Raw genomic sequence first — 14,706 nt, 5'->3', positions numbered from 1 at the left:
TTTCCGTTGCACGGCGAATCTTCGATACCCAGGCGCGATTCAGTTTTGTTTGCGCGTTTCGTTTGTACATCGGACATTCGAAGGCGAACGAAGCTGCGCGTAACATCCAGTTATGAATATTTATTCGGTATTCTGGCGGTCGCTTCCAACGTTACAGTACTTTAAAAAGTTCGGGAAACTAAAAGTACGCGAACGTTTCGGTATCTCTGAAGGGATTAAAAGTCAGGTTTTCAGTTTGTAACTGTTTGCAGGAAATTTTATACGGCTACTCCTACGCCAAGTATTTCCCTTTCGAGTTTCGACGAAACTTTGTTGAAAAATACAGAACGCATCCCTTTTCGCCGCGATTTCGAAAAACCCATTCCACAAGAAATAATTCGAAACTTCTCCAATCCCGGGGAACAAAGTTTTATTATGATATTTTACGCGCACAATAGTGATCGAAGTGCAATTAAACACGGGAACCAGTTTTGGAGTACCGTTGGTCACCTTCGGACTCTGGAGAATAATACCGCCATAAAATATGATCCCTGAGAGACATTTTTAGCGATCTCCGCGGTTAGTCCGTCATATCAGTCGTATCTGTCGGCAAAACTACCCTAATACCGATGAAATTATTGCCTTCCGTGTTCGAGGATTTAGTATTTGCTATTTCCACGGAAACAGTTCTAAAAGCTATTCGTGAAAAGCACAGAAAATTTGAATATTTATGAATGCAAAGATACAGCCACTTCTTGATACTTTTCTATTTCTTAAAACTGTGTCGATCGCTCCTGGGGTGGCCAGCAATTACACCGTTTACCCCTGCAGTGGTAAACGAATACTTTGGAACGACTTCGGTTCCGCTGGTTTGTCGATGGACGCATTATTTTTATTTCCCCGTAATTTCTCCGTGACTCCTAATAATACCGGCTTCAAAGCGCGCAGTTTGCGTCGATCACAGACGTAGAATTAAATTTTTCCGCGAACTTGGAAACGAGTTTTCGGATCTCATTTCCGAAGCGAATTCCAGGTTCGGTGAATGGTTTGCGCGTTCATTTTATCCGCGGCACAATGCATCCTGCCCGATCTCAAGATGTTATTCGACCTCCGGAGACGAAGAGAACGATCAGCTTCATGAACTATCTTCTTCTTCCTTCCTTTCTTCTTCTTCTTCTTCTTCTTCTTCTTCTTCTGCTGGTGCAGCGTCTCCCGCTGCCCGGGCTCTTACGAAAGCAGAAAAAGCGAAACAAGACCGCGTCTCAAAGAGAGACGATCGAAATGACGAAGAAGGAAGGACGTACCCGACGGAATTCAAGGTATTTTCCTGTCGTCCCGAAACGACCACGCGGCCCATTGAACCTTTTATTTACTTGGCAGTCTTCGAGAGAGGAAGTCTTCTCCAGCGAGACGTCGAGTGGACCGTCTTCGACGCTGATCGCTCGGAACTACTCTGACAGCTCTTAACCGCGCGACACACTGACACCACGCTCGCGAAGTACCCCAGAAACTTTTTCCTGTACGTTAATTGGACGCTCGCGGATGGTTTAATTAATCATTTGTACCGAAAGATAAATTATTGCGACATTTTTACCCCTCGCGGCGAACCAAACTTATTTTTATCCGATGTGAAGTGTGGTTTTATAATCTTGTACTCAGAGTTTTATATACACGAGTATTCTTATAAATACTCCGGTATACTTGTTTCTAATGGAGTAAGTATGCTTGTCGCGCAGGAAAGGATAACTGTACGGTTAAGACGTTGAAATCTTTTGAATATTCATCGTTTTAGTAGACCTGGAACAGTTTGAGAGAAGTACATACTAATATCCTGCTTAAATTTCTACTATCAGTGACTTATTTATGCTGAAATGAGTGAATAATCGTAGCTCTGGAACTTAAACAAGATGGCCGCGAATTCGCGATCGGATACTTGGTCGGTACAACAGAGAATTCTGTTTTATCGAGCACTCCATGCTTATGTTCAAGAAATCAGTTCCCTTATTTATTTGATCCATAAACAATTTAGCAACGACAATAAATAACTTTTCATCATATTTGTATTAAATCTTGTTTTAAATATCAATATATCGAACTTGAAAAAGTATCTAAGTAATACATTAAAGTTTGCAGCTTTTTACGTAATCTATTTGAATTTTATTATGTTCTTATTTAAAGCTACTGCAGCTGCTTCTGAGTCCAATTGGTAATAACGCTATAGAAATACTATTGTCACCGTGAATAAGAATGTTGTGCGAATAAAGTGGCATTTTATACCAGTCATACGATGAAACGAAGTTTTCTGCCATATATGTTTGTAAAATCGCTGCAAAATGCATAAGTGGAAAAATCGGAATTTCACGAATGTCAATGACGAATGCATTCACAGCCAAAGTTTAAAAAAATCATTATGCAGCGTTTCTATCGTCTTTGTACTTTGTATGATCGAGAATCGAGCTTAGCCTTCAATTTTGATTAATCTCGCCTTCTAGCTTCCTTTCACTCGTTTTGTTGTCTAAATTTTTGAAGTCCAAGGTATGAGACTATGCGAAAGATACAGTCCGAGAAATGTTTTATATTCATGGAGTGGCGAAAGTTCTAATTGGTATTCCAATGTTTCATCAGTACCTCTGTGCATAATAGAGCATCGTGCACCTGACCTGCGATTATGACCGCGGCGCTTGGTTGTTTCTTTGCGTCGCAGACAAAGGAACAAGCAAGCATTGTAAGAAAATTATAAAGGTAACGCAGTGATTCGTTCAGTTTGAAACGGAGAAACTAGATGCAAAATAATAGAAGTAAACGAATAATGAAACTGTTTTTTATTGCATTCTTTGTACTCCTAAGGCTAGGTTTACTGCCCAGGGTTCTTAGAAGCGTTCTAGTTTTATGACCAACGTTACCACCTTTTAAACTACGTTAATTTGCGTATGCTTACGTTTGGTTAACAACAATTTAATCGTTGAAAGCGAGTCGTACGATCCATTGTGTAACACGGAAATCTGAGAAAAACCTCTTTGGAGTTAAGTGTCGACAAACAACTGTTTGGAATGTAAAGGATTAAAATCAAGAAGAGCATAAAAGGGGTTTCTCATTTCTTAATTTTTATATATAAATAAGAGGGCTTCCTTTCTTGGGACATCATATATTTGCTCTTAAACTTGCAATATTTTTAACTGATAGAACATGGTCGAAGATTCAAATTGAGATCAAAACAATCCATTTAAATTCATTTATTTACACGTCAATGTTTGGTTATGGTCTTTGTAAATATTCATTTCTAAAAAAATAAATTCTTATGTGTATCATATGAATGATCGTTCAATTTACAACACTTAAACGCGATTTGTAACATCGAATATTGAAACTCATGAAACGTAAGTTTGGTCAGTGTTTTAGGTTTTAAAATTGGACGTTTCCCGAAAACAGTAAAACGTTTGGTAAGCCTTCGCGACGAATGCTGAATCAGTGGCTTCCTTTCTGCTCCTCTTCTTTTTTAATCTTTTACGAAGACTGAAATAGTTGAAGTTTTTTACTCTCGTGCACGGTAGCTGACACGATTTTTCGTGCATTCGCTGCCCTAACAGCCGTCACGCCGGATTGTTTCCCCATTTTTCATGGCAAAGAAAGAAATCTTGGACGCGCGGTAAAAATAATTCGGAACTCGTAACTCAGACAATTTTTAACCACAATGCTCATACGCGGCGGAAGAAGTATACTGTTTCTAGAAATATGCTGAATTCTAACGAAATTACTACAAATATTAATCAAGAGATACATTTAATTTGTTTCACATAATTTTATTAACCAACCCTCGTTCCTCTTATTAATAGAAATTCGTTTAATTAACAATTTTACAATATTTCAAATATTAATACGAAACGGTAATATAATATACAGAATTACTTTTAAATTGTAAAATTGCATGATACGGTTAATTAAAGTACGATTCGCCAAATATTTTTCTTACGCCGTGTTTAATTTTATGGATCAGGAGCTCCTTTAATAAAAATAACGATGATCGATGATTTCATAATTTATCGAATATTATTACGAGCAAAACAGTAATGCATCATAAAATTATTTTAAATCATCAAAAGCATTTACCAAACGTATTGCTTTGCTCTCGTTGCTAATTGAGTACAACGAGAATCGGCGTAAACATTCATTAATAACATGCAAAGCATTAAAGGGAACAAGTTTGAATCGACAGAAGCCTAGATTAATGAACAGAGATACGAAGTGCAGGGCTGTATTCAAACGCAAATATTACACGAGAAAATCAACAACTAGATTCAACGTTATTCAATGTTTCCAGTACGTTTCTTTAGAAGAAAATCATTTCAATATCTATAGACTGATAATGAATAGAGATATATTGAATGCAAAGAATTTTTTTTTTCATATTCGAAACATATATTTATGTTTTAACTGTGAAGCGTCAGGAAACACGGATTATAAAACAGGATTCGTATGCAAAGCTTTACGAAACCTTTGATATCTTAATCCAAATGTTTATTGCGTCTACGAATATTGTGTACCTTTCATTTTTAGATTATTTACGAGTAAAAGTATGAATAAATATCTATTTTTATATAAATCATGCAAAACTGCTGGTTAATTTTTCTTGTCTTTTAGCTCTTCTAACTTTATTTATAATTTCGGTGGATCCAAATTTTCCTTTATGAATTTGTTTCATATTTATTTAGAAAAGATCTACAGTTTGCTTCCGTTTCTATAATTATCCTGTATTTGTTTACCGTAACATTGAATGAATTGATTTATAGGCTTATCAATAAATATTTACCTTTACTAATTTGACCAGCGAATGCAAATTTCAATGTTTCCAGTTCACAGTTGCTGATTAAAGTGTGCTTTCACTGCTCGTCGTTATTGAATGTTGTTCATTTTGAACGTTCATTCGCGTATAGTATATTCACAGTTGTATTTTTGTTATTCACGATCACTGTACTTGTGAATGAAAATAGTTAACCCTTACAGATTTATTCATAAAGGAAACAAACAAATTCAAACTATAAATACAAAAAGTAATCGTCTGGGTTGGTATTTTTCCCTTTCACAAAATATTAAATGAATTAAAATAACATTGGTAACAACTCAACTTCCACAATATTTTCTTAAAGTTTATAAAACCTTTATAAAATTTCTAAAAATGTAAAAGGTTTATAGCAGTTTATTCTTAACCCTATTTTCTATTTCCACAACCATCAGTGCACATTCTGTTTGCAAAAAGTGTGAAATAGACATTCGTTTCAGTGAGGCAAGTGCTTACGGATTGCGCATAGCGTACTAAGATTAAGTACTATACATCAATCATTGTCAACCTCCGTGACTGCAAAAAAGCCTTCGAACATCTTTCTTACAATTTTTTCATTTTCGTGTTAAGAGAAATACTTTTTTCCAATGCACAAATATCTTTAAATGCTTCGAACTTTCGTATAGAAATGCAAAAGGAATCTATTATATCGGTTAAAAGGGTACGATAAACAATGAGTTTCTAGGAAAAAATTTTTAAGAATCATAACTTTGCAGATCATATGTTTCAATTCATAATGAAAAGAGGTGATCATACAGATTATTAAAATCATTTATGATTCACTTCTATAGTATAATATATACATATTCATGTGGTGCTATAGTTAAATAAAATAAAATTTTTCTGACGTTCATTATTTACCGTACAATTTATTCTTTTGTATTTCTATTTAAAAGTGTATACATATGTACGTACAATTATCTCCATTCGTATTTGTACACTGTAACAGTGATTCACTATAAATGAGAAAAAAGCTTGTTTCTTATGAATTGAACCGTTGTTTTTGAAACTGGTATAGGAATAAATCAAAATTAAAACTTTATGATTATGCCACATTGTAAATATTGATTCTCGTTTTATTAATGAAATGAAGCTACATTAATCGCGACCAGTGCAAAATGATGGATGACAGCTTGGGAAAATACCACGTATTTGACCATTATTATTATTATTATATAATTAACTTTCTTATGGTATTATTATTATCGTATAATTAACCATTACTTTCTTATTAATATTTAAAAAAAAGCTATTTCGTAACATAAGTATAATAAACAAAATTTTGTAAAATTAAATAAAAAGAATTCATACGAATATAAAACTACGTAAATAGGAATTCATAAGAAACAAGTCTCTTTCATTTCAAATCACGATTATAAGTGTACGAATACGAGTTGGGAGTAACTGTACATATTCATACTAAGTGTTAATGGTTATTAACGACTTATTCGCAGATTTCGTCGAAGCTTTTCCTTCGCGTGTACAAGTACATACGTTCCAATGCTCGTGTTTCAATTTCGAGATACGTACCATTATTTCGAACGGCGCTTGTTTCTTTCGGTTAATAACGTTTTATGCCGCGGAAAACGCTGCCCTTGTCGCGAAGAAAGATTCCGAAGAATGTTTCGGAGATGGCAGAAACATTCTTCCGCATATTAGGAGTCTTCCGTGTTCCGTGATAGAAGGCAATGTCTGCGGTTTTTGTGGTTTTGTTTGATGTCAAAAGTGCGCGACGATAACGGTGCAACCTTAGCCAGGCTTTCATAGTAATCGCCTGGCAATGCTCGCGACGCCAAATGCCAACACTATGCACCTGCACAAATGGCAGTTACTTTTCATAGGAACTTCTATCCGCGCCGTCTATAGTCGCGTGCGAAAGTTGAATAGAAAACCACCTGTTCCATTCCGTTATCTGTTTGCCATCGTTTCCTTTCCAACTGCATAACACTAATGATTGCCCAGTGAACAATATTTGTCGAAGGTCAATACTAATCAACGTCGATTTTCAAAGCTAAAATGCCTACTGTCCGCACCCTACAATGGACTCCCGATGACAGTGTGTTGCAATTGAATTGTTATTCGTAGTACAGTCGATGAAATTATTAGTTAATGGCCAACTCGAGCACTGTTACTTCAAACTGTTATTCAAACTCGATTTTCTCGAAAACGAAGCTCCGTACGAATTATGATAGTTCATAGATTGAAAAGAGAGAAGGTTTCTCTATGTGCAATTTGTTAAAATTAATAAATCAGATTGGACATAAAGATTTCTGTATCGATCATTGATCTCAGCTCTCTTCAGAAAATCTTAAAAACAATACAAAGATTTATGTACAGAAATGTTCGTCGATATTAATATTAATATATTCATTATTTTGAAAAGAGCATGTTTGAATCAACATTCGACGTATTATAATTAGGCTGCGGATGGTTATGTACCTATTGGAAATTTAAATTCTCAAAAAACTACATAAAGCACTGAATATGCAAAAATATAAGAAATACTTCAAGTAAGAAACGAATTATTATATTTAGAATTTGAGGTAACCCTCTACAAAGTTCCCATTTCATTAATTCCATTAATCAAAATATGAATTTAAAGATTTAAGAAAAGGGTCATTTCAGATATCTAATATTGATATTCGAAGTGTAATGTTATAACTCTATATTTCAACATTCTTGTTCAATATAATTGACACTATAAGGAGTAAGAAACGCGTAATAAAGGTTTCACTTTAATTCAATACAGAACAATAGTTGTTCTCGAAGCACGATCGAAGTTTTCGATCTACACACATGCATCTGCATTTTCTTTATCGTGAACGCGAAATAAGATCACGATTCTATCAGCCGAGGAAAAAATCCCTATCTGAAACGATGAGTTGCAGTTTCGAATAGATTATGCTACATAGTTAATGATGGTAATTCGACCCGGAACTGCAATTCATACTTCGTTGAGCAGTGAACAACGATACTTTGAAACGAAGTTAATCCGAAATAGTTTGTATTAAATATTAAATATTGTACATATACTGAAATGTTTCAGAAACAATGAAATCTATTAGTATTCATATTACTGATGAGTTTGAAATATTTTTCTGTAATATAAAAATGAAAAATTGCGTCCGCAAAAAGCAGGATATATTTTATGAAAAGCACGCAACTAAAGTAACAAAAGTGTACGCAATAAAAATGGCTATTGTCCCATCTGAAGTTCAAGTAGGCATCGAAAAACTTGTTCAATTAGAACAGAAGTATCCACAAAGCAGATTGTCCTGGACTGTGACAAGCACAGCCATAAATCTCTCCCTTTGGACGGGATGCTATAGCAACAGCCGCGATCAGTCTCCGGAATTTACCACCTATGCTTCTAGGAATCCGCGACCTGTTGTACCTTATAAAGAAATTCTGTAAGTAAGAACCGACTAGATCGTCGGCTAGAAACTTTCTCTGCAAATAGCTTAGATTTTTGCTCGTTATACAGGGTGTCCATGCGGTCGTAAACGATTACGAAGGGGTGAGTTTTTACGGAACGAAAGAAAAATGTAAAATAAAATTTGTCATGCGTTCTTCTGTCATCGAGAAATATCACTTTGAAAATTTGTCAGTTATCGCGTACGTGGATCACAAATTTAATGAAATTTGGCAGCTTATAATTAGATCTTGTGGATCATTATGCAAATTCATATTTTTATTAATAGAATTAATAAAATGAAAGTTTTATAAAGGGTTATCTCAACCGAGAAATGCAATAATTCGGATCTTATTTTAAATATTTCTTATATTTTTGCATGTTAAGTGCATTGTGTAGTTTTTTTGAGAATTAAAATTTCCCATAAATGCGTAAACATAAGTCTACATAAAGTCTACTTATAATTTAACTGGGAGAAGTTCGTAAATAAAAGGATAAAATAAGTCACTTTTTGAGATTAATTTTATTCCAAAAACAATTATATTTGTAGACTTAGACAAGGAATGATAACTCAGATTTACAATTTGAATCATAGTCGGTATTATAATTTATTAAGACTCTGTAGATGACTAAATATCAACTCTATTGCATACATAGACTATAGACCTCGACTTAATAAAATTTTGTAGCTCATAATTTAACTAGGAAGAATTCGTAAATAAGGATAAAATAAGTCACCTTTTGAGATTAATTTTAAAACAACAATATTTGTAGACTCAAGTAAGCAATAATAACTCAAACGATTTACAATTTGAGTCATCATCGGAATTATAACATACTACGAACACGACTCCTGTTATCATAACTGAACTTTGAGCTACATCGACTGAAAAAATTTTCAAAAGATGATGAATTTCGAGAAATGGTAAAAATCGTTGGTAACTTCTGGACAGAACGATGTCAGCAAGCGGGCACATGCACCGATACTGGTCACCGTTGGCTCGGAATGAGGTTGACCTTGGCATTCTCGTACAGATAATAGTGGTACCTAGTTGGCGGCTGTGTACGCTCCCTTCTTTCGGACGTTATACCCTCATTTCGCTTCTTGCGGCCTCACCCCGTAGTTACATCAGCGTCCGTGGTGAAATAGAGCAAATCGAGCGGCTGTATGGGTTCGTGGATCACCCGTGGGCTTCTTACTCGCGACGGTCATGACAAGTTTCCCTTGATGAACGCGATACTGGCCACGCTAGCGACGTTTTTGTCAAAAGAGACAGGAGATTTGATCAACGATGAACGATTCCCTTCAGCGCGAGGCGCTCCTTCGTTTGGCTGTCCTGTCACGAAAAGCGGTTTAGAGAACCGACGAAAAACAGAGTTTAATTTTGTTCTTTCGTTCGAAGTCCTGGGTGTGCAACGATAACGAGGACAAACATGGATTAAGGGGGATGACAGGGTTGACGGCTCGGGAAGGTCATCTTTGCAATTTATCTGGAGTCTCCATGACTTTCTTCATTCGGTTTAATTTATTAACGCGTTTAATATTTAGTCGGAGTGCAAAATGGAAGCGACTTGAAGACTAGTAATTCGATTCGAAATTATTTATAGCCAAGATTTTTAACCCCTTAACGCACAATAATTTAACTTTCCTTTATGAGATAGTCTATGGTCTACAGTGTTCAATTTGATGTTTCAAACATTATTGGTAAATTTGTGCACAATATATAAATTCTTTTTAATTTAAAAAATTTACAATGCAAACATTTATATATACAATTTTAAAAGTTTGAAAACATAGAAAAAGAATATTTAATTTTCGGATGAAGTTCGTCTCACATTGGCTGGTTGGAGAGAACGCAACGCGTAATACTGTTTTGCTGCGCAAGGACATTCCAAAGAATGATCTATAGCGCAGCGGCGGCAAAAAAAGAAAAAAAGTGCAAATTACGTCTTCGTCGTTTCCACGCGAATTGCTATTATTAAACCGGGTAAAAAATTAATTCGTCATACTACGTGCGTTTCGAAATGACGCAAGAACTGGCCTTTCCTGCTTAACAGCGTCGACTGTTCGAGAAATAGTTTAATCATAAACGATCGTAAGCCGACTTGGCCGGAACATCAAAGGTGCCATTAAACGCACCGAGGACCCTTAAAGGTTCTTGCTAAATAAAGATTTAAGAGAGAGGTTCAAAGTGCAGGGTATACGGCGTCCCCGACCGGGTGAAACCGTTAGGAAGGAACAGAACAGAGCACCGCGACGGTTCGCAGGACAGGAGTCGCGTGGAGGCGTGCGACTATGTAAGGTATGCAGCCTCGGACTTTTTCTGGCTTTTTATTACCCCTACCCGAGCATCCCCCGCCATCGGGCAACTACGAAAAAGACGTAGACGACGACGGTGATGCGACAAAAAGTAACATCCTCATCCTTGGTTGCAAATTCAAACGAGAAAAAGGATTTACTAGGACCGCGCTAAACACTGCCTCGTTAACGTTGGTAATTAACCCTCTGTTGCAGAAATTTTATACCACCCTCCGAGGTAGAAATTGTTCCTCGGTTATTTATACGTACCTGAATTAATTGAAACTCGTTCGAGTCACAAGAATACAAATTTTCGTTAATTTTTCATTTAATGCAAAGTGTAATATTTTCATAAAATATTTTAGGAAATTGACAGATATTGCAAGAGATTAATACTATTAAAATTGGAAATACGTGTGATTGAAGTTTATAATATGAATGATGAATTTTGAGTAAAAATAATTCAAGGATTTGTAATTAACCCTCTGTCAATTTTATATTTATATTCGTGAATTAATTAAAACTCGAAGAACGAGAATAAAAATTTTTGTTTTCATTTAATGCAAAGCTTGATACTCCGATGAAATATTTTAGTAAATTGATGGATATTGTATGAGATCGATACTCTTAAAATTTTAGAATTATAGAAGCTGAAATTTATAAAACGTTAAACTTTCGAGTAAAAATAATTAAAGGACGTTTGTGCATTTTTAGTCTAAATAGCGTCGAGACGAGGACCGTTCATCGAAAAACCAGAAGCATCATTTTCAACAAAGTTTTCTTGTTACGTCTATTAGTGTAACAATTATTACGCAACTTTGTTGAAAATTAAAAGCTCGCCAGATTCATGCAAACTTTTATCACAATCTAAATTACGAATGCATAGCATCGCATGTTGCAAACTTTTATATTGTGCTAGTTTTTAAATCCACCCTTCGAAACGGTTGCACGACAAAATGTTACGAGTAAAAATGCGACAGAAAAATGCTTCGCGACAGAACGTTACCAAACAATATTGCAAAGAATTTTATTTTAGTAAAAAAACAGGAATAGATCAAGTACTTGTTGCAAATGATAATTTTACGAATGGATGCAAAACTAGCTATGAGACTTCCCCCTTAATTGGCCAAATTTCTTTATTCGTTGAAAAATATCTAATTTATTTTAAAATTTGCGGAGTACTTGACGTCTCAAATTTTTTTCTCGATTTTTTTTTTAACCCTCCTTTTTGTAGGTCTTCTAAATCCGTAACTGGACAACGTCGACTGACTTATTCCTGCGTTAGGAACGCGCCGAAAGGCTCTGTGAAATTCGCGTCGAACACAGGGCCGAGCGGAATCTCTTGTAAGCACATTAAATTAGCGAGGGTTGCCGATTAACTCAAGATCATTTACAAGCTCTGGCTACTGGCGTCCCACCTTTACTGCCTCGTACTCGTCCAGCCCATTTCCCCTCGAAACTGCACTAACTAAATTTGAGAACAGGATTAGTGTTCCTAACTTTTCGTATACACCGAGAAAAACCGGGGTAGTTCGCGCAAGAAGACCCTCGGATCTCAATTATTTCCTTCTGAAAGTTCGGAACAACGTAAATCTACGATTATACTATGTTTCCTTGTTTATCTTGGTGTATCAGCTAATATCGAAAACTTTGCTTCTTTTCAGTGTTGTTTTAAATATTTTTGGTAGATCCAGATTTTTAAAAAATCAAATGAAATAATTTTATTTTTAATTTTGACACTTTTCTCGAAAATGCTTCAGTATCGAACGGTATTCTTCGACGTTTGAAACTTGTTCCCAAATTGTTAGATCAATTTTTATAGAATATATCGAGAAAAAACTGTACTTTTATCCTGTGTAGAAAATCGACTCACGATTATTTTCTTTCGAAAGCTTTGAATCTTGTAAATCTGCGATTGCACGACCTTTTCCCATTTATTTCGATAACCGAAAGATATTCCGTAATTTATGGCTACTTTCTTCGCGCGGTTTATTTCCTATGGCTGACATCTATCTTTTTATCTTCGTCGTGGCTTCGTGCTTTGTGAATGACGATGTTATTAAGGGGACATCGATACTAGCATTCCAATAAAACCTATCTGTGGTCAATATATTACTTCCGTCTTGGTATTAATTGCTGGGTAATTTTTAAAGGGGGACAGAAAATATGTTATCTAGGTAACTACGAGTCACATATTTTTAAACTCGAGAACCAGAAGAAACTTGTAAATTACCCGTGCAATCTGATTATAAATATTCTATTTTATTTCTTCGAGAACAAAATAAAATTATCATAACATAAATTGAAGCCGTTCGATAATTTTTAAATAAAAAAAATTGTAATTCTGTAAATGAATATCTCTGTTAGCTTAAAATATAGCGACTTAGACTCGTCGTGGAACACAATACACAGAATCGTTCGTCATTATTTTATTATCATTCGTTAATGAACTCATTTTAATTTTTCATTTTGCATTAATTGAAAAAAATCGTACAAGGGAATCGTTGTCCAAGTAAATTTTATAGATCATCATTTGTATTTGTATATTATATAAAATACTATATTTTTTCGTTCGATATACAGATATGAAAGTAAATGAACACTGTTCCCCTTGTTTGTTTCGATGTAATGACAGTGATTTTCATTAGCTTGTTCACTGGTTTCAGCTTTGAAATATAAGATTAGTAACACATTATGAACACGTGAAGAATGATGCTGACGAGAAGAGAGTACTTATGTGATTAATCATTCATTTAGTAGCAGATTACAAGAGTGTTTACAAGCTGGAAAAGCAAATTTCGAGCATATCATCTAAGTATGGCACAAATTAATACTTTCATTTTCGTTTACTTCGACTTCTACTTTTTTGTGACCTTGAACTGTGCCAAGGTTGCTTCATAATGGGTATTTTAATACGTTAATTCGTCTTTTCAAATGCTTTTTTACTAAAATAAAAATATAGTATTTCTTTATATTAGTAAATATGAATACGAAAACATTACAATGATGAGTCTGATTCATTACAAATTCTTGATATCTTTCACAATTATGAGGCTACTCACTCATCAAGTTTTATATAAAAAAAATCAGTATATTTTTACATTCACGTGGTATACATAAAATAAATCTATTCGATCATACTTAAATAAAATTAAATAGTACACGATTGAAAAATTATTTGAAATTAAATCGTACGTCAAGGGGTTAACAAATCTTAAAGAAGAAAACATTTTTACATTCGTGAGGTATATATAGAACAAATCTATTCTTTTTCATAGCCATTTCTAGTACAAATTTAAACAAAATTAAATAGTACATGCTTGACAAATTATTTGAAATTAAATCATACGTCAAATTCCAAAGAGTAAGTTAGCAATCCTATCGAAAAATCACCCTCTTCCAATATTCTTTTCATATTTATATTCACAAGGTATACATAAAACAAATCCATCCTTTTTCATGGTAATTTCTTGTACGAACAAACTTAAACAAAACTGAATAGTAGGCGTTTGAAAAATTATTTGAAATTAAATCGTACGTCAAGGGGTGAAAAAAATCTCAAAGATCAAGCGTAAATCGAAAAAATCACCCTCGCCAAATATTCATTCCTCGACCCGACTAACCCAGACCCGTGCACCCCCAGCAATCATTCTTCCTCCTCGATCGCGAATAAACTCGAGCCGACTCTGATACATGCTGACAGGCACGTTCGTTTCGTCGAGTCATAAATGCACAGAGAACATTAATACCAGTACTCCTCCATGCAAGATTAGCTACTTTCTACTTGTGGCTACGGAATCTGCCGGTATCTAACGGTACTCGCACTGCCCGCAGCGATCGCGAAAATTACTCGCTCGTTTCGCGCGGGCCCATCGACGCCGCGAAAAACGAATTTTCACCCCATATCGGTTCCAACTCCAAAAATCTCCAACCTCAGATATCTCGATGACAGTATGTCGCAATTGAAATGTTATTCGTAGTATAATCGACGAAACATGTATTAATTAATGCCCAACTCGAGCACTGTTACTTCAAACTGTTATTCAAACTCGATTTTCTCAAAAATGAAGCTTCGTACGAATTATGACAGTTCATCGATTGAAAAGAGAGAAGGTTTTTCTATATACAGTTTGTTGAAATTAATAAATCGGATTGGAGATGAATAACCCCACACGGGAT

The 14,706-nt window shown here is 35.0% G+C and overlaps 2 protein-coding genes across 5 annotated transcripts in view; one reads left to right on the top strand and one right to left on the bottom strand.

Moving 5' to 3' along the window:
- Positions 1–14,706, bottom strand: part of Fucta (glycoprotein 3-alpha-L-fucosyltransferase A) — a 428,362-nt gene that overhangs the window by 61,144 nt on the left and 352,512 nt on the right. The gene's annotated exons all lie outside the window — the stretch shown is intronic.
- The window catches only part of LOC143345934 (EGFR adapter protein), a 270,232-nt gene that overhangs the window by 197,984 nt on the left and 57,542 nt on the right, over positions 1–14,706 (top strand). Inside the window, exon 1 of one of the 4 annotated variants that reach the window (XM_076773561.1) lies at positions 10,490–10,526. The exons of the other annotated variants lie outside the window; for them this stretch is intronic. The gene's annotated coding sequence lies outside the window, so the exon portion shown is untranslated. Of the gene's footprint in view, positions 1–10,489; positions 10,527–14,706 lie in introns of those variants that run through there. 4 annotated transcript variants of the gene reach the window in all.

Source organism: Colletes latitarsis, chromosome 9, assembly GCF_051014445.1.
Source record: "Colletes latitarsis isolate SP2378_abdomen chromosome 9, iyColLati1, whole genome shotgun sequence".
Taxonomy (NCBI): domain Eukaryota; kingdom Metazoa; phylum Arthropoda; class Insecta; order Hymenoptera; family Colletidae; genus Colletes; species Colletes latitarsis.
Note: the sequence above shows the minus strand (reverse complement) of the source record. Positions and strands in the feature narration are given on the sequence as shown.